Raw genomic sequence first — 21225 nt, forward strand, 5'->3', positions numbered from 1 at the left:
ACCACAGTTTACTTCTCCTCTACCATTAAAATAGATTGTCTGTTTCCCAAAATGATTAGGGAAAAAGGAAAAGAACCCATGTGTTCTAAAATAATGAAGAGCAAAACAAGCAGACCCAAGAGAACATTGTATACAATAACAATAATATTGTTTTAGGAACAACTTTGAGAGACTAAGTCATTTTGACTATTATAAATACCTAAATTAGCTACAAAAGACCTATAAAGGATGACGTTATCTGCATCTAGAGAAAGAACTGATAAGTAGAAGTATGTATAGAATGGTTTTATATAATATATATATATACATACACACATATATTCATGTCTCATGGTAGCTATTTCTAGGATGAAGCAGGGGAGGGGGGAAAGGGGAAAAAGAAAGTTATATGATAACTTTATTATATATTTAAAAGGAATAGCAAATAGTACATAATAGATTTGCAGTTTCAAGTACAATCATCTTTTTTTTCTATCCTACAATGTTATGGAAATGCTTGTTTTATTTCTTAAGATCAGAATAAAATAAATAAAATTTTTAAAAAAGCAATAGATCATGGGCTGATGAGATCTCTGAACTTGCTGAGTAAAACCTCACTCAACCTTGAAACTCCTGCCTCCAGGTGTTTGCGCAAATTGTCCACAGTGCCTAGAATACACACCTTCCCCACCTCTTCTTAGAGTCCCCACCCCTTTCCTTCAAAGCTCAGATCAGCTGCCACCTCCTACCTTAGGCCTTTCCCAATTCACAGAGGGCAGAGACTTTCATTTTTGTCTTTTTATTCTCATCCCAAAACACACAGTAGGTGATAAATAAATGCTTGTTGATTAATCGATTGATCCCCGCCTTTCCCCCCATACCACAACTAGAAGTATGAAGTAAGAGTTGTGGGGTAATAATGAAGATGGCTGTTCATCGCATTATGGTTACAAAGCATTTTCATATAAACCATTTCATTTGATTTTCATAACAACTCCATAGTTGTATTATCATGCCCATTTTAAAGGTGAGAAAACAGAGCCTTAGGAAGAGAAGTGATCTACCCAAGGTCACACAGTTAGTTAAGGATCAGGGTTGTCATATTTTGGGATTTTAGAGCTTAGAACTTAGAATGTCAGAGCTGGAAGGGGGTCTTAGAACAGAATGTTGCAACATAGAACAAAGAAATTCAGAACTGGAAGTGATCTTAGGATGTTAACTCATCTAGTCCATTTTGTTGATGAGGAAACAGGCCTAGAGAGAGGCAGCCAGTGATCTACCCAAAGTCATGCAGTTAATGAGTTGGCAGAGCCAGGGCTAGAGCTTTCCTTCATTGAAACTCACTTTCCCTCCCCTCCTCGACCCTCTTCCAAACCCTTGCCCTAGCAGGGTGGCTCCTGCCAACTGGAGTGTTCTTGTTTCTAGGAGGGTGGGCACCAATTGCGGTCATAGCTGCACAAAGGTCACATTGTTTTCTCCCTCCCTCCTCCTTTGGTGCCTAAAATAGAGCTAAATTGCCGCCGTAGTGTCTTGCAGAAACCGTGAGACTTGGGGACCGGGGGAGCTATAGAATGAGTCACAGCCTGGGAAGCTCCGCTTGGGATAGGTCCTCCTCCCTTTCCCCACCCACTGTGAGGTCTCCGAGAATTCTCTGGAGGGGATAGTTCTCAGGACCAAGAATAGGAAGGGGGTGGCCAGGGGGTGGAGCAGGAGGGAAGTTTGGCTCGGAATCCACTAACAGGGTCCTGTTACTTTGTCTGGTTTCTATCTCTCCCATACAGCTTCCCTGAGCCTCAAGAGCTGCGGGGAGCATTCCCTCCTCTAAGTGATTGAGAGATGATTGATGGGGACCGCTCTCTGCCAGGTCTGGAATGCATATGGTTTGAGGAAGACTGTGGGTCCTAAGATCGTAGGATTCTAGACCTTGGGGTCCAAGAGTTCTTAACCTTGTAGGTGGCATAGGCCTCTCTGGCAGCCGGGGAAAGTCTATGGACCCCTCCTCAGAAAGAGATTTTTAAACAATGGAAGGAATGTTCAATTCCAATTAGAGGTTAGTGAAAATAAAGATCCAACTGTTTTTCTAATCCATTCTCATCCATTCCCCTTCACCCCATCCAAGTCTATCAGAAGACTCCTTCACGGATCCCATGAACCCCAGGTCACCTAGTCCAACATTCTGATTTCACAGATCAGGACATAGAAAGGAAAAGAGAATACATATATTAATTACTTACTGTGTTATCCTAGATGGGGGGTCTAAGATGACATAGCTCCTAAGTAACAGAGCTGGGATTCAACCCAATGGTTCTGACCCTGAATCTAGTGGCACATTCCTTTACTGCTCAGGGCCTCCCCTGGGTAGGCCCTAGCTTGGAGCAAGGAGTCTCTTTTGAACACAACCACAGGCACCTTCTAGTCATAGATTTTCCCCCATAGGGAACCCTTGAGGCAAAAAAAAGAAAGAGGGCCCTTTCCTGGAAATAGCAGAGCCCTGAGCCTGGATGCTGGGCCCCAAGGCCTGGTGTTCTAGGGACCAACCTGGGGAGGGGACACGTAGAGCAACAAGAGACAGAGTTTGTCTCCTGAGATCAAACTCAGAGGTTATTCTGTGTCCAAGGACCATCATCTGTGACTAGGCCCCACTATCTCTGTGTGTGTGTGTGTGTGTGTGTGTGTGTGTGTGTGTGTGATAGAGAGAGAGAGGGAGAGAGGGAGGGAGAGAGACTGAGAGAGAGAGAGAGCTTGGCTGGCTTCATCTTTATGTGGATGTATGTGAATATGGGAATGTCTGGGTGTGTCCAAGTATCTATGAATATGTGTCAGAATGAGGGGGTGTGTGTGTGTGTGTGTGTGTGTGTGTGTGTGTGTGTGTGAATGTGTGTCTATGGGTGAATGGAATTGTTTGTGAGTGCATAATTATCTCTGTACGTATGTCTATACATGACAGTTCTTGTGTATGTGAATATATCAATATCTGATTGCATACAGTGAATCTATGTAAGTCTATGTTTGTGAGGTTTGGTGCCACTGTGTGTGTCTGTGAATGTTTTTGTGAGCTTGTCCATATGGCTAGGAACGTCTGTGTGTGTCCTTCTTCTGATCAGGCCTCCCACCTTTTGGCTCCTGTTCCCTCTCCCAGGGCCAGGCCTTCCCTCCCTTTTTCCCTCCCTCCCACACTAGGCAGTCCTCAGCAGATGCTGGGAGTGGCACATGATGCAGGAGTGGCCTTCTGATTTCAGTCAATACGGGAATATCCTTTATTCAGCTTTGGCTAGAAAGTAGTTATTTTTCCTGACTTTGACCTTGTTCTCATGGTAGGGTTGCCTCCACCTCCCATGCCACCAGCCCCAAATGAGGAGTAGGGACTGAGCAGTGCCCAGAGGCCTCCAGTGGGAAGAATCACAGGTTTGTCCTGTCACTGAGCCTCCTGTCCAAAAGCACAAGACTGGAGAACCTAGTAGTATGGGGTGAAGTAAGATGGGATGCTTTTGGGTTCCTCAGAAATGACCCCATGCACAGGAACTGTGTAGTGTATTAAGGATTAGGAGCCAAGAGAATGAAGTCTGAGTGCTAGCTCTGCTCTCAAATGGTTGTATGACTTGAGGCAAGTCATTTTCTCTTTCTGGGCCTCAGTTTCCCACATTGTGAAATAAGGGCATTAGGCTTCACAGAATCATAGCAACTTAGAGATGAAAAAGACTTGAGGGGCCATTTAGTCTAATCATGACTGAACAAGGATACCCTCAAAATCTAGGAAGAAAATGAGACTTTCATGAATAGAATTAGACGCAAAGTGAGAAGGATAGAGAAATACATCATGCCTATAATAATATAAATAAAAAGTATGTTCAAATTAAGCAGAATGTTATATAATAATGTAACTATAATGGACAAAAAACCCAAGAAAAATAAAGAAAAAGTATCTTTGATCTACAGTCAGGCTCTACCAGTTCTTTCTCCGGAGATGGACAGCACCTTTCATCCTAAGTCCTACAGAATTGTCTTGGATCAGGGTATTGCTGAGAATAACTAAGTTATTCACAGTTGATCATTGTATAATATTGCTATTACTGTGTACAATGTTTTCCTTGTTCTGCTCATTTCACTTTGCATCAGTTCATATAAGTCTTTCCATTTTTTTCTGAGAGCATCCTGCTCATCATTTCTTTTTTTTTTTGTATTTGCACATTTTTTTTCCTTTTCTTTTTTCTTTTTAGTTTGCAACACACGGTTCTACATAATTTTGAGTTCCAGATTTTCTTCCCTCCCCCCCCCTCCCCAAGATGGCATGGAATCCCATATAACTTCCATGTATAACTTGGCATTGAATTAATTTACACACTAGTCAAGTTGTGGAGAAGAACCATGACCAATGGAATGAATCATGAGAAAGAAGAAACAGAACCAAAAAAAAAAGACAAAACCACAATGCAAAAACAAATACAAAAGAGAGAACAAAAAGGGGTGGGGGTAGAAAAAGGCGAGCATGAAGTGTGCCTCGATCTGCATTCATACTTCATAGTTCTTTCTCTGGATGTAGATAGCACTCTCCATCGTGAGTCCTTTGGAGCTGTCTCTGCATATTGTGTTGCTGAGAAGAGCAAAATCTGTCAGGGTTAGTCCTCAGGGAATCCATATATCTGTGATTGTGTATAATGTTCTCCTGGCTCTGCTCCGCTCACTCAGCATTACGTCATGTAGGTTTTTCCAGGTTGTTATGAAGTCCATATCATCCCCATTTCTTATAGCACAATAGTATTCCATTACCTTCATATACTACAGCTTGTTCAACCATTCCCCAATTGATGGGCATCCCTTTGATTTCCAATTCTTAGCTATTGCAAAAAGAGCCGCTATAAATACTTTTGTACATATGGGTCCTTTTCCCACTTGTGTGATCTCTTTGGGATACAACCCTAGAAGTGGTATTGCTGGGTCAAAGGGTATGAACATTTTTATAGCCCTTCGGGTATAGTTCCAAATTGCTCTCCAAAATGGCTGGATCAGTTCACAACTCCACCAGCAATGTAACAATGTTCCAATTTTCCCACATCCTCTCCAGCATTTATCATTTTCCTGTTTTGTTATTTTAGCCAATCTGACAGGAGAGAGATGGTATCTAAGAGTTGTTTTAATTTGCATTTCTCTAATCAGTAGTGATTTCGCTGCTCATCATTTCTTAAAGCACATTATTATTCTATCACAATTAGCCATCCCCCAATTGATGGACATCCCCTCAATTTCTAATTCTTTGCCACCACTAAAAGAGCTGCTATAAATATTTTTGTACAGGTAAGAGTTATACCAGGAATGTCAGCCTGGTTCAATATTAGGAAAACTATCAGCATAACTGACCATATCAACAACAAAACTAACAGAAACCATACGATTATCTCAACAGATGCAGAAAAAGCTTTAGACAAAATACAACACCCATTCCTATTAAAAACACTAGAGAGCATAGGAATAAATGGAGTCTTCCTTAAAATGATAAGTAGCATCTACCTAAAACCATCAGCAAGCATTATATGAAATAGGGATAAACTAGAAGCATTTCCAATAATATCAGGGGTGAAACAAGGATGTCCATTATCACCACTGTTACTCATTATGGTACCAGAAACGTTAGTTTAGCAATAAGAGAAGAAAAAGAAATTAAAGGAATTAGAATAGGCAAAGAAGAAACAAAGCTATCACTCTTTGCAAATGATATGATGATATACTTAGAGAATCCTAGAGAATCAAGTAAAAAACTATTTGAAATAATAAACAACTTTAGCAAAGTTGCAGGAAATAAAATAAACCCACATGAATCATTGGCATTTCTATATATCATTAACAAGCCCAACAGCAAGATACAGAAAGAGAAATTCCATTTAAAGTTACTGTAGACATTATAAAATGTTTGGAAGTCTACCTGCCAAAACAAACCCAGGAACTATATGAACACAATTACCAAACACTTTCCACACAAATAAAGTCAGAACTAAATAATTGGAAAACCATCAGTTGCTCGTAGGTAGGCCAAGGTAATATAATAAAAATGACAATTCTACCTAAATTAATTTACTTATTCAGTGCTATCCCAAACAAACTACGAAAACATTATTTTATAGAGGTAGAAAAAACAATAGCAAAATTCATCTGGAAGAACAAAAGGTCCAGGATATCAGGGGAATTAATGAAAAGAAATGCAAGGGAAAATGGCCTAACCATACCAGATCTTAAATTGTTTTATAAAGCAGCAATCATCCAAACTACTTGGTACTGACTAAGAAATAGAGTGGGGGATTAGTGAAATAGGTTAGGTACACAAGATGACAATAGTCAATGATTATAGTAATCCACTATTTGATAAATCCAAAGATTCTAGCTTCTGAGATAAGAACTCACTATTTGACAAAAACTGCTGGGAAAACTGGAAAGTAGAATGGCAGAAACTAGGTATAGATGAATATCTTACACTGTATACCAAAATAAAGTCAAAATGGGTACACAATTTAGATATAAAGGCTGATACTATACCTGTCAGATTTATGGAAAAGGGAAGAATTTATGACCAAACAAGACACAGAGAACATTATGAAATGCAAAATGGATAATTTTTATTACATTAAATTGAAAATTTTTTCACAAACAAAATCAATGCAACCAAGATTAGGAGGGAAGCAGGAAACTGGGAAAGAATCTTCACAACCACTGCCTCTGATATAGGACGCGTTTCTAAAATATATAGAGAATTGAGTCAAATTTGTAAGAGTACAAGTCATTCCCCATTTGATAAATGGTCAAAGGATATGAACAGGCAGTTTTCAGATGCAGATGCATATGAAAAAATGCTCTAAATCACTATTGATTAGACAAATGCAAATCAAAACAATTCTGAGGTACTCCATCACACCTATAAGATTGGCTAACATGACAAAACAAGAAAATGATAAATTCTAGAGAAGATGTGGGAAAATTGGAACACTAATGCATCGTTGGTGGAGTTGTAAACTAATCCAACTATTCTGAAGAGCAGTTTGGAACTCTGCCAAAAGGGCTATAAAACTGCACATACCCTTTGACCCAGCAATATCACCTCTAAGTCTGTATCTCAAAGGGATCATACGAATAGGAAAAAGACCCACATATACAAAAATATTTATAGCAGCTCTTTTATGGTGGCCAAGAATTGGAAATTGAGGGGATGCCTATCAGTTGGGGAATGGCTGAACAAGTTGTGTTATAAGAATGTAATAGAATTCTGTTTTGCTATAAGAAATGATGAGCAGGTGGATGTCAAAAAAACATGGAAAGACTTGTATGAACTGATGCTGAGTGAAGTGAGCAGAACCAAGAGAACATTGTACACAGTAACAGCCACATTGTGTGATGACTAACTTTGATAGACTTATCTCTTCTTAGCAATGCAAAAATCTAAGACAACTCCAAAAGACTCATGATGGAAAATGCTATGCACATCCAGAAAAAGAGCTATGGAGTCTGACTGTAGATTGAAGCATATTATTTGCTCTTTTTTGTTTGTTTGTTTGTTTCTTCTTTCTCATGGTTTCTCCCATTGGTTCTAATTCTTCTTAACAATATGACTAATGTGAAAATAGATTTAATATGAATGCATATGTAGAGCCTATATTAAATTACATGCTGTCTTGGGCGAGGGGGGAGGAGAGAGATGGAGAGGAAACTTAGAACTCAAAATCTTATGGAAGTGAATGTTGAAAACTAAAAAGAAATAAATTTACAAAAAACAAATTTTGTACACATAAGTGCTTTTCCTTTTTTGTTTTTTATCTCTTTGTAACACAGACCCAGTAGTGGTATTGCTTGGTCAAAGGGGATGCATGGTTTTATAGCCCTTTGGGCATAGTTCCAAATTGCTCTCCAGAATGGTTGAATCAGTATACAACTTCACCATACATCAGTGTTTTAATTTTCCCACATCCCCTTCAACATTCGTCATTTTCCTTTTCTGTCATATTAGCCAATCTGACATGTGAGGCAGTAGCTCAGAGCTGTTTTGATGTGCATTTCTCTAATCAATAATGATTTACAGCATTTTTCTATGCCTATAGATAGCTTTGATTACTCTGTCGGAAAAGTGCCTGTTCATATCCTTTGACCATTTATCAATTAAGGAATGAGGCTCTTCTTCCTATAAATTTGACTCACTTTCTTATATGTTTGAGAAATGAAGTCTTTGTCAGAGGAAACTCACTGCAAGAATTTTTTTCACATTAATGGTTACAAACTATGTATTTCCTTCCATCCTATTTTCCTCCTGTTTATTCTATGCTCTCTCTTTTCACTCTGTCTATTCTCAAAAGTGTTTTGCTTCTGACTTTTATCTCCCCCAAGCTGCCCTCCCTTTATCAACTATGGCTCCCCCATCCCCTTCATTTCCTGCTTTCCTGTATGGTAAGATAGATTTCTACACCCAACTGAATGTGTATATTATTCCCTCTGAGCCAATTCCAACAAGAGTAGGATTCATGTGCTCCCCTCCATGTTTCCCCCATTTCCCCCTCCACTGCAAAATCTCTTATGTCAGATAATTTATCACATTCTATCTCTCCTTTTCCTCTTCTCCCAGCACATTCTTCTTTCTCGTCCCTTAATTTTATTTTTTAGATAATCATACATCACATTCAACTCACACCCCTTCTTTCTGTCTATGTATACTCCTTCTAACTGCCCTAATAATGAGAAAGTTTTTCGGAGTTACAAATATCATTTTCCCATGTAGGAATATAAACAGTTAAACTATCGAATCCCTTATGATTTCTCTTTCTTGTCTACATTTTTATGCTTCTTTTGCATCTTGTATTTGAAAGTCAAATTTTCTATTCAGTTCTGGTCTTTCATCAGGAATGCTTGAAATTCCTCTGTTTCATTGAATATCCATTCCTCCCCCCCCACCGAAAGATTATACTCAGTTTTGCTGGATATATGATTCTTGGTTGTAATCCTAGCTCTTTTGCCTTCTGGAATATCATATTCTAAGACCTTTGATCCTTTAATGTAGAGGCTGCTAAATCTTGTGTTGTCCTTGTGGTGGCTCCATGACATTTGAATTGTCTCTTTTGGGCTGCTTGCAGTATTTTCTCCTTGATCTGGGAGGTCTGGAATTTGGCTATAATAATCCTGGGAATTTTCATTTTGGATCTCTTTCAGGAGGTGATTGGTAGATTCTTTCAATTTCTATTTTACCCTCTGGTTCCAGAATATCAGGGCAGTTTTCCTTGGCAATTTCTCGAAAGATGATGTTTAAGCTCTTTTTTTGATCATGACTTTCAGGTAGTCCAATAATTCTTAAATTATCTCTCCTGGATCTATTTTCCAGGTCAGTTGTTTTTCCAAAGAGATATTTCACGTTTTCTACTATTTTTTCATTCTTTTGATTCTATTTGCTTGTTTCTTGATGTCTTAAAAGTCATTACCTTCTGCCTGTCCAATTGTAACTTTTAAGGAATTATTTTCTTCAGAGAGCTTTTGTACCTCCTTTCCCATTTGGCCAGTTCTACTTTTTAGGAGTTTTTTACTTCAGTGAATTTTCATACCTCTTTTCTCCTTTGGCCAATTTCTGTTTTTGAAGTCATTCTTCTCTTCATTGACTTTTTGTACCTTTTTTTGACATTTGGCCTAATCTGTTTTTAAGGTGTTATTTCCTTCTATATTTGTTTTTTGTGCCTCCTTTACCAAGCTGTTGACTCATTTTTCATTATTTTCTTGCATCACTCCCATTTCTTTTCCCAATTTTTCCTCTACATCTCTTACTTGATTTTTAAAATCCTTTTTGAGCTCTTCCATGGCCTGAGACCAATTCATATTTTTCTTTGATGCTTTGGATGTAGGAATTTTGACTTTATTGTCTTCTTCTGAGTATGTATTTTGATCTTCCTTGTCACCGTAGTAACTTTGTATGGTCAGAATTTTTTTCTGTTGTTTGCTCATTTTCCAGCCTACTTCTTGACTCTTAACTCTATGCTAAAGCAGGCTCTGCTTCCCAAGTGGAAGGGGAATTGTCTCAAGCTTCAGGTTTTTTGTGTAGCTGTTCTCAGAGGCCATTCTGGGGACCTATAAGCTTTTGGTTCTTCAAAGGTGGCACGATCTAGGGAGAGGTGTGTTTAGTACCCTGCTGTACTGTGCACTGACTTGTGATTGACCATAAGCACTCTCTTCAATCCTGGAACTGTGACCAGGGTCCCTGTTCCCCTGTGGCCACAAGCTCTGCTGTGCTAGTGCTCCTCTTCACATTGGGATTAAGACCCAGGACTGTGACCCAGATCCAAGTATGGGCAGTGCAACAAAGTCCTGCCCCTGGTGCCAGCAAAGGGACCCCTGTAAATATCCTTCTGACCCATTGTCTGATCTCCTTATCATCTGTGGGCTGAGAGGTCTGGAAACCACCACTGGTGCCACTGATTCAGTAACCCCGAGGTTTGCTCCTGGTTTCCTGGGACTCAGTCTATGCTGGCCCAGCCTGCGCTGGACTGTGCTCCTCTCTCATCTTGGCGCAACAGACCTTTCCTGCTGACTGTCTAAGTTGTCTTGGGCTGGAAAACTGTTTTACTCCATCTTTTTGTGGCCACTCTAGAATTTGTTTAGAGTCATTATTTAAAGATATTTGGAAGGGTTTAGGGGAGAGCTTAGGTGAGTTCCTGCCTTTACTCCGCCATCTCGACTCTGCCTTCCCTTACCTAGACTTTGTACCTCCTCCATCACCAAGGTCTAGATTAGGCTCATGGAACGCCCTTAATGCTCATTTATTTAAACTGAATGCCATTCCTTCTCCCTTAACTTCAACAAATCTATCAGACACAGGATCAGAGAGAATAGAGACAGAGAGACAAAGGCAATTTTATTCACATAGGGCATATTGAAGTAATGATGAATGTGAACTATCCAGTTAATTAAGGTGGTGATGTGGTCTAGGGTTTGAATTATCCAGATAAAGTTTCTTTCATAGTCCTCATCAAAATCACATAGAATTGAACTGAATGTTGAAATAGCTTTTAATTCCACACTTTATCAATATTCCAATGATCTAAGATAGAATTGAGGTGGGTGAAGATCCTCCATGCTTTCTCATTGTGTGAGATTTTTGTCCACATTCTTCTATAGAACCTCAAAGACTGCCCACTCAAAGTGCTGGAACTTCCTTCATGCCTTCTCACATTCTGTAGGTACCACCACAGCATTCAGATGGTCAATTTGTTCACCCTCACTCTAAAGTCAAAAGACCAACAGTGACATGCAAATTGACTAAAACAAAGTAAAATAATTTTTTTTTTACTTAGAGGATAAACCTTAAAGCTTTTTACATCTTCAAAAATCTCCTACCCTGTAATAGTTCCTTCTTTTGTTGCAATCACTTTATAATACACAAGTTGGCACTGAGTTAAAAAGATTTTGACACATATTCTTTAATTCATCATAAAACCACACGTCACATGGTTTATTAAGTGTACCTTTGACCAACAGCTCATTTTTCAAAGTCTAGTCCATAGGTTCTCAATGAGGGTTGAGTCAGGCAAGTTCCCAAGCCATTGAAGTATGCTCAGTGGTCTCTCTTTATAACTTTTCGTGATGTATGACATGGCACAAGGCTGTGTTGAAGGATTCCATCCCCATTGGGAATTTATCAGAATTGTAGAATAATTCTACTTCTCAATCTATCAATGTCAGTATTCATCATTCCCTCAGTGGGAACAAGACTTTGACCAGTCCCCTTATGGTTAGAGTAGGTGTCCCTCAATTCTACACTACAGAGTATTAACTAGTAAGGAAGAGTCCTGCTCCACTCCAACCCCTTGGTATTATGTAGGTGGGACAGAGCATGTTGGATACATGAGCAGCTATAGATGGGCTGGGAAATGAACCACAGATTCTGTTGCATTTTATTCCCCGCACAGCCCAAAGCCTACCTCTCTTCTGAACTTCCCATTTTCAGCTGAGAGTACCACCATCCTCAAGTTGCCTAGATTTGTACCTTCCTGTCATCCTCAACTCTGCACTTTCATTCAGCCCACATATCCAAGCAGTTGCTGAATCTCATCATTTCTAACCCCTAACTTCTCCTATCTAGGTCCCCCTCTCTCCCTAATTAAGGCCCTCATCACCTCTCACCTGGACTATTCCAACAGCTTTGTATTTTGTCTTGATTCTCACCCCATTCCAATTCCTCCTCTGATCCTTACAAGTTTCCTTATGACTTGTTTGGTTGTTCCAGTTGAGTCTGATTCTTCAGGACCCCATTAGGGTTTTCTCGGCAAAGATACTGGAGTGGTTTGCCATTTCCTTCTTCAGCTCATTTTATAGATAAGGAAAGTGAGGCGAATGGGGTGAAGCGATTTGTCCAGGGTCTCATCTTCCTGACTCCAGGCCCAGTACTCTATACATTGAACAGTCTAACTGCCCTCGGGGAGACCTGTGTTCAAATGTAGCCTCAGACATTTACCATTTGTATAACTCTGGACGAGTTACATAGCCTTTCACAGCCTCATGGACATAGAACACTGTATAATGTTAGATTTCTTCAATATTTGGATTGGTTTTTTTCCTCCTTTTTTATTCTTTGCTATAGGGAATGACTCTGGCAGGGAAATGGGGAGGAATATTTTAACAAATGTAGATGTGCAAAAATAAACAAAAAAATTAATAAAATTTATTTTTAAAGGACTTTCTACGCAGTAAGATTAGGAGTTAGGTTTTGCAAGAATGATTCTTCCTAGAGGACTATAAGGAAACTTAGCTTATAGAGGAGAAATCAGAAGACTCCGGCTTGAGTCCTGTCCTTGACATTTACTGAAGCTGCATATCCTGGTTGGGTCACTTAACTTTTCTGAGGCTCAGTTTCTCCATCCGTAAAATGAAGGTGCTCGCTTTTATCTAAGGTCTCTTCCAACTCTGAAAAGAGCACAAAAACCCCTTGGAAATCCTTTGGAGCCACAGATCATGAATTAAAATGCCTTTCCTCTTGGTAAAGAGTCCACATGGTCAGGTTTTCCTCCTTCATACTGGCAACAACCTTCCATTCTCCACCAAGAATACCAAGTAACTCCCATCCCTATTGAGTAGGCCCATCCTGGTCTCATAAAGGGGATGCCAGATGGGTCTGGCTCAGGGCCCATCAGTCAACGGTTAATGCCTGGGGCCCCACGAAGATAAAATGTCAAGGCAGGCTATAACGTAACCATTGGCGTTAGGGTGGGGGGGAGCTGTGTTTGGGGGGGAGGGGGGGAGGGCAGGCGCTGCCTAGGATAGCAGCCTGAATAGCTCACTCTGTTAGGAGGTGGCAGGAGCAAGGGGAGGGGGAGGTTTAGGGGATTGGGGGATGGAGCAATTACCCATCCTGGTAGCCTGAATGTAATGCCATGAATGTAATCAGTGTTTGGCTCACGCCATCGGCCCCCCTCTGTTTGGGCCCTGGGGTGAGGAGTGAATCCACCCTCCTCTGTCAGGATGATTTCCTGGGGGGAAGGATCTCTGTCTGCACGCTAGTGTAGGGGTAAAACAGGAGTTGGGGAACAGAGTGGAGTAACGAGGAAGCGCTATCTGTCTAGAGTCTTTCTTGGAGTGACCCCAAGGGCTCACCTTGGAGAATCCCCCTTCTCTAGGAGTAGGCGACAGTCTAAGGGGAAAGAATCACTTTTGATAAAGTTCTTAGATTATAACATTGAAAAAGGTTGCATTATCTAACCATTTATCTATCTATCCATCCATCTCCCTATCTATCTCTCCATTTCTTTCTGACTACCTATCTATGTAGCTTCCTCTTTCTGTCATTCTTTTTCTTTCTGGCAGTATATCTATCAATTTATCAATCAGGTTCAGGCAGAGATGTGCTGGAGCCAATTCCTGACATGGAGGGCACATTGTAAAATTTTCAGTGTGAGCATTTACACCTCAGAAATCAGCAAATACTAAAAATCGGGACTTGGTTTATTGTTCTGTTGATTGTCTAGACTTAGGAAAGTGATAGAGAAAGTGTCAACGCCAATTAACTTTAAAATGTATCAAGTCAAAGTAATGTTTCCCCCAGGGAGCTGGCTGTTAAACATTTACCAACACACTCTTATTTTCAGGCAATTCCCTATGCCAACTAAGGGCATAAAGGACAGAATGCAGGGCCTGGGAATCGGGAAGACTCATCTTCCTGAGTTCAAATCTGGTCTCAGACAATTAATAGCTATGGGACCCTCGGCAAACCACTTAACCCTGTCTGCCTCAGTTTCCTCATCTGTAAAAATGAGCTGGAGAAGGAAATGACAAACCACTCCAGTATCCTTGCCAAGAAAACCTCAAATGGGGTCATGAAGAGTCAGATATGACTGAAATCTATTGAACAACAATATAGGTTACAGCAGGGCTGTCCAAAGTGTGGCCCGTCAGCCTGCCTGTGTTTACTACGGGTGTGGAAATTGGCATAAATGGTTTAACTAAAGCATTTGTATCTATTTCTGTGCCTGTGGCAGACACAGGCGGGCTGCACAGGGGCACACGGCCCGTGTTTTGGACAGCCCTGGGTTACAGAGCAGGTAGAGACCTTCATTGATTGGGTTCTGCATTACATCTGATGAGCAGCATCAATTAAGTCCTAGGTCCTGTCAAGGTTAAAAAAAGGCCTGTTCAATTGCTCCCAGAGATGTTGGATAGTGACTTCATCCATACTGGTTTGCACACTCTATCTCCTATTTAATGGAGTCAAGCAAGCGGTGGCCTGGAAAAGCACTGAATCTGGAGCAGAGGATCTGGGTTCAAATTCTGGCTCTGCTGCCTGTCCGAGGGATCTTCAGGAAGCTGCTTGCTCTTGCTGGGCCTCAGCCTCCTCCCCTCTTTAATGAAGAGGTTAAATTAGGTGATCTCCGTGATCCTTTCTGACACGAAAGCTGATGCTGCTAATATAAGACAACAAAAAGACTAGCAGAGGTCAGGTTTGAAAGAGACTGGGCCAGTTTTAGTGGAAAATATACTAGACAGGTATTAGGAGACCAGGGTTCCAGTCTATGTTTCCCCCACTACTTAGCTGTGTGCCTCCCAGGTCCAGTAACTTTGCCAGTATAATGGAAAAGGCTCTCTTACTCAGCCTTTAGAACAAGAGGAATGCTTCTCAGACCTGAAGAGGAAGGGGGCTGAGGAACAGGGACGCTAATAAATGTTTAACGACCAGCTCTTTGGAAAATTTACGTTTAATTTGCATTGTTAGCATTTTCTCTGTCTTAAGTCTAGACAATTAGCAAAACAATAAGTCAAGCCCTGATTTATGGTATTTGACGATTTTTGCAGTGTGAATACTCTCATTGAAAATTTAACAATAGGACATATATAACCCATGTCAACTTACCATTTTAGGAAGGGGGGAGAGGAGGAAGGGACGGAGAAAAAGATGGAACTCAAAATCTTGAAACAATAAATGCTAAGAATTGTCTTTGCCTATGATTGAGGAAAAAAATACTATTTTTTTTAAAAATTTTAACAACTGGGCTCTCCAAGGACATAAGAGCTGACTCCAGCATAGCCCTGCTCATGACCATGATCTTGATCTCTACGCAGATCTTTGTAGCAGAAGCTTCACTTTTCCATCCAGCTGGGAGGGAAGAGGAGGGGAGAGGTCACCTTGGCTGACAGCAAGAGGATTTTGACCTTACAGAAGCATTTTGTTTTTAAGTTTACTTTTTCCCTTTTTTTTTTAACGAACAGGCTGGAATAATGGGAGAATATACTCATTGAAATCAGACAACCTGAGTATAAAATCGGATTCTGCCAGTTGCTATGATACAATAGCTATGTGATTTTGGGGCAAATCTCTCTTGTGGCTTCAGTTCCCTCACCTATAAAATGGAAATGAGGATCCTTGGACTGCCAGCTTCTTTGAGAAGAAGCCCAGTGTAGTGACTAGAAAGCCATCCAGCCGGAGCAGCTCCAAGTTGTTATTGGACACATACTTGGCTGTGTGATCTTAGGCAAGAAACTTAACCTCTCAGTGCTCCAGGTAATTCTTTAAGACTCTAAGTGGCTGGACATTGCAGAATCGGGTAAGGTGAAGGAGTCACCTCACTGGAAGTTCCCTTTACCATGAAATCTTGGATCCAATCTCAAAACAAGACCAAACAAAAAAGATAATCTCTCAGGGTTACTGGGAAGACAAAGTACTGCCTGGTATGCAAATGTGATCTGTTGTTGCTGTTCTTTGGAGAGAGTTCTTAACTTTTTTGTGCGTGATATGGACCCCTTTGGCAATCTGGTGAAACCTGTGGATCCCCTACAGATCCCTTTCAGGTTAATACTTTTTTAAAAATTTATTCACTTATTTTTAGTTTTCAACATTCAGTTCCACAAGCTTTTGAGTTTCAAATTTTCTCTGCTTTCCTCCCCTCTCCCCAAGACAGCATGCAATCTGATAGAGGCCCTACCTATACATTCATATTAAACATATTTTCACATTAGTCACGTTGTAAAGAAGAATTAGAACCAATGGGATGAGCCACGAAAAAGAAGAAAAGAAACAGAACAAAAAGAGAGAGCAAATAGTGCGCTTCAATCGCGTTCTGCATTCAGACTGTGTAGTTCTTTCTCTGGATGCGGACAGCATTTTCCATCACGAGCCTTTTGGAGTTGTCTTAGAACCTGGCATAGCTGAGAAGAGCCAAGTCTATCGCAGTTAGTCATTGCACAATGTGGCTGTGACTGTGTACAATGTTCTCCTGGTTCTGCTCCCCTCACTCAGCATCAGTTCATGTGAGTCTTTCCAGGTTTTTCTGAAGTTCGCCTAATATTTTTTAATGCATAAAATACATAAGATTATAAAGGAAACTAAATATATCGAAATACAAACACACATATATGTATATGTGTACATATTTATTTATTTGTTTATTTATTTATTTCAGCAAGTCCATTGATCCCAGGTTAAAAACCCCTGATCTAATCCAATTCCCTCCTTTTACATCTGAGGAAACTGAAAGGTGGAGAAACTTATCTAATCCCAAGAGAAGGGATTCAAACTCCGGCTACAAAACTGGGGTTCTTTCCACTTCACGTCAGAGTCTCTTATTCTTCATGCTTCCATTTAATGGATGAGGAAAGGGAGACCCTGAGGCAACATGTGGATAAGGTAGGACTTAGTGTATATAAAAAAAGGAATGGCTGTTTTCCTGTCAGCTCCCCCCCCCCACTTCCTGGTAGTCTTCAGGAGGCCCAGCGGGGAAGGTGCCAGATTGTATGGAATAGAGTGGAAAGGGGAAGGGTAGGATTTGGGTCTCAAGGACTGGCAGCCCTAGGGCTAGAGATACCCTGTCTCCTACTACCTGAGCTCCAGTGGCCAGGGTAACCCAGGAGCCTAACGGCCATGCAAACTTTTAGCCTGGGCCGGGTACCATGGAGAGCCGTGCTCATCCTCACCCAGCCTCAGCATCTGTTTCTGGTTTGTAATCATTTTCGGCTGGAAATCATTTATTTAGTGAAATAATATTTTCCCTCGGGATGGGATGCTGAGGGGGGTGGGGGTGGGGTGGAGTTGGGCAACAGATTGTCTTTTGGGAAAAAAATGAAACAAAAATAAACAGCCACAGCTTGGGGGAAACTGTTCAACTTGGAAAGCACACCACTGTTTGGATCTCTGCTCCCTGGAAGCAGGGGGAAACTCCTACACAGGCTGGGGAGGGTCCGGATGGCTGTCTTGGCTGAGGTATTGGCTGGCCAACCACACCAAACTTGTATTTCTGTTCCACAGGCTCTTGTGGTCTCTTCCACAAGGGGCAAGACACCCAGGCTGGGGGAGGGGGGAGGGGGTTACAGTGACCTTGCCTATTTCCAGGTTCAGAGAGAGGCCCTAGGGCCCCACCAATGCAGTCGATGCTCCCGCATTAGGAGCCCTGGGCTTAACGTTGTGCCAGGGATCCTTTGACAAAGAAGATTATAAGGGAGTATTTGATGGTGGTGGTGTTGCTTTAATAGCTCATTGCTAGCTGTGGGATATTGACCATTTTTTTCCTCTTTGGGTCTCAGTTACCTAATATGGGGAAAATAATCCCTATACTGCATCCCTCCCAGGGTTGTTGTGAGGCAGAAGTGACTGCTGTTCAGTCGTTTTTCAGTCATGTCTGACTCTTCATGACCCCATTTGGGGTTTTCTTGGCAAAGATACTGGAACGGTTTGCCATTTCTTTCTACAGCTCATTTTACAGGTAAGGAAATTGAGGCAAACAGGGTTGAGTGACTTGCCCAGGTCACACAGCTAGTAAGTGTCTGAGGCCAGATTTGAAATCAGGAAGACTCTAGGCCTGGCACTCTATCCACTGCACCATCTATGAGGTACAAAGCACTTTGTAAATGGCAAATTGCTATATAAAATGTTAAGGCTGGAAAGTGAACCTTATCTAGCATCAGCAAATTTAGAACCAGAAGACATCTTAAAATAAAGAATGTTAGAGCTAGAAAGGGATTTAGAATGATAACTATACCACATCAGAGATGGAGGGCACTTTAGAAATTATCAAATCCAAACCTTTCATCTTTAAAAATAAAATTTGATGGATGTTTTTTGTTTTTACGTAAGCTATAAAGTTCTCCTTGTTCCCTCTCCCTCCAAAAGGGTAATTCTTTATAACAAAGAATGTTTTTTAAAAAATAGAAAGAAGAAGAGGGGAGGAAATAAGTAAAACCAATTAATACACTGGGAAAAAAATCTACTAATTTATTCAGTTTTCCATACCTATGGAGTGCCCCCCTCCAAAAAACAGTTGCGGGGAGCTGCTTTCTCATATGTCTCTTTGGGAGCCAGTTTATTCTTTGTGATTTTGCAACATCGATTTCCAATTTAAACCTTCATTTCACAGACGAAGAAACTAAGACTCAGAGGTTAGAAATAATTTGCCTGAGGTCACACCACTAGTTAGTGACATTGAGGTCTTTGAAATAAATGGGAAGATTGGGTGTTGGTGGCTCAATGGATCGCCCTCAGCCTGAAGTGAGAAAGACCTGAGTTCATAATCCTACCTCAGATACTTACTAGCTGTGTTTGCCTCATCTTCCTCACCTGTAAGATGGGGATAATAACAACACCTATTTCTCAGAGTTGTATGAGAATCAAATGAGAAAATGAAAGTACTTTTATAAACCTTAAAGCATTCTATAATACTGTTGTAATTATTAATAACATGCTAAAACATCTTAAATATTCATTATAATCTTATTATTAATAATCCTCCCTCCTTTTCAAAGGATCTTTTGGGAGACTTAACCCCGCATTGGGAACATTTTTTAGCCCAAAGTTTTAGAAATGAATATGACAATGACCTGGGGTAGGGACCAGGTTGTCGTTGAGCCAGGCTCCGGGGGAGGTGGTACGCCTTTCAGCCACAAAGGTCCGCTCAGCACTGCCCCCAGCTTCTCAACATTAGTGAGCGCTCGAAATCTTTCAGGGGCAGGCAGTGCATGGGACCAGGGCGCCCTCTAGCAGAGACTCTGAAAACAGGGAGGGAAGGAAGGAAGGAAGGAAGGAAGGAAGGAAGGAAGGAAGGAAGGAAGGAAGGAAGGAAGGAATGAAGGAGGGGGGCAGGGATGGATGGAAGGGACAGAGGAAGGAAGGAAGGAAGGAAGGAAGGAAGGAAGGAAGGAAGGAAGGAAGGAAGGAGGGAGGCAGGGATGGATGGAAGGGACATAGGAAGGAAGGAAGGACGGAAGGCCGGAAGGCAGGAAGGAAGGCAGGAAGGAAGGAAGGAAGGAGGGAGGGTTGGATGGAAGGGACAGAGGAAGGAAGGAAGGAAGGAAGGAAGGAAGGAAGGAAGGAAGGAAGGAAGGAAGGAAGGAAAGGGAGAGAGGCTTGGGAGGGAGGGTGGAGATATTGTAATTCAATTCAACAAACATGTATTAAGCATCTACTATGTGCACAGTACTATTCGGGATACCAATGATAAAAAGACACAGGAGCTCCCTGACCTCAAGAAGCTTATATTCTTCTGAGTGACTACAACATATATACAGATAAAGTACAAGGTGATTTGAGGAGGAAGCTCTATAGTACTAGTGGGAGGAGGGGGGTGGGGGTGGGAAGGGAATCAGTGCAGGCTTCATGGAGGAGGCGGCACCCGTGCCAATCCATAAAGAAAGCTCAGGATTCTGGGAGATGGAGATGAAGGAGGACTGGATTCTAAGCATGGAGGCCAGCCTGCACAAATACATAGAGATGGACATCCATATGGTCACGGACTTTATTGAAACTCAGAAGGCCATTAGGATTATAGACTTTGGAAGGGGCTTGCCTAGGTCTGCCATTTTGTAAATGAAGAAACCTGAGAGGCCCAGAGAAAAGAAGGGCCACACCCAAGGTCACACAACTAGTAAATGGTTCAAAGGATGTATCACTAAGACTAGGGAAATAGTAGTCCTACTGTGCTCTTTCCTAGCCAGACCACATCTCAAGTACTGTGCTTAGTCCTGGATGCCAATGGATATTTAGGAAGGCGATTAATGAGGTAGAATGTGTCTAGAGGAGGGTAACCAGAATAGTGAGAGGACTGTAGACTATACCAGATGAGGAAGAATTAGTAGGAACAGTATTGTTGTTTCAAATATTTGAAGTGCTATGACATGGCAGAGTAGTAAGTCTTGTTATGCTTGGTTCAACAGGGAAGCACCAGCAGTAATGGGCAGGGAGGGAGGGAGGATTGATCTCAGAGAGACAGACGTGGGCTTAATGTAAGAAAAATGTCCTAATAATCAACCACATCTAAAAATGAAATGGGTTTTCTTATAAGTGAGCTCCTTATCATGGGAGGCATTTCAAGCAAAGGTTAATTGAGCAGTTGTTGGGCTGCTGTAGAGGGGATTTCTGTTGAGGCATGGGTTGGACCAGATGGTCTTTGAAGTCTTCTTCTAACTCAGAGATTCTATGATTCAGAAAATCTGGTTTTGAGTTTAGGATGCTGAATTTACTGACATTTGTTTGGTAAGCCAGCATCCCCTAGGTGTCAGAACAAAAGGGATATATATGGTCCCTGACCTCAAGGAACTTAACAATCTGACAACTATGAGATTCCCAAGACTGTTGAATCAAATCGAATTACATTATGTGCTAGAAGGTGCCTGGCACCATGCACTACCTTATTCTATTAGCATTTCTACTAACCTCCAGATTTGCCAAGAGCAAGCCTAAGGTAAGCCGCTAGGTGGCTCCATATGCGAGGCCTGGAGGCAGAAAGACTCATCTTCCTGAGTTCAAATCTGGCCTCAGACACTTAC

Source organism: Trichosurus vulpecula, chromosome 3 (assembly GCF_011100635.1).
Source record: "Trichosurus vulpecula isolate mTriVul1 chromosome 3, mTriVul1.pri, whole genome shotgun sequence".
NCBI lineage: Eukaryota > Metazoa > Chordata > Mammalia > Diprotodontia > Phalangeridae > Trichosurus > Trichosurus vulpecula.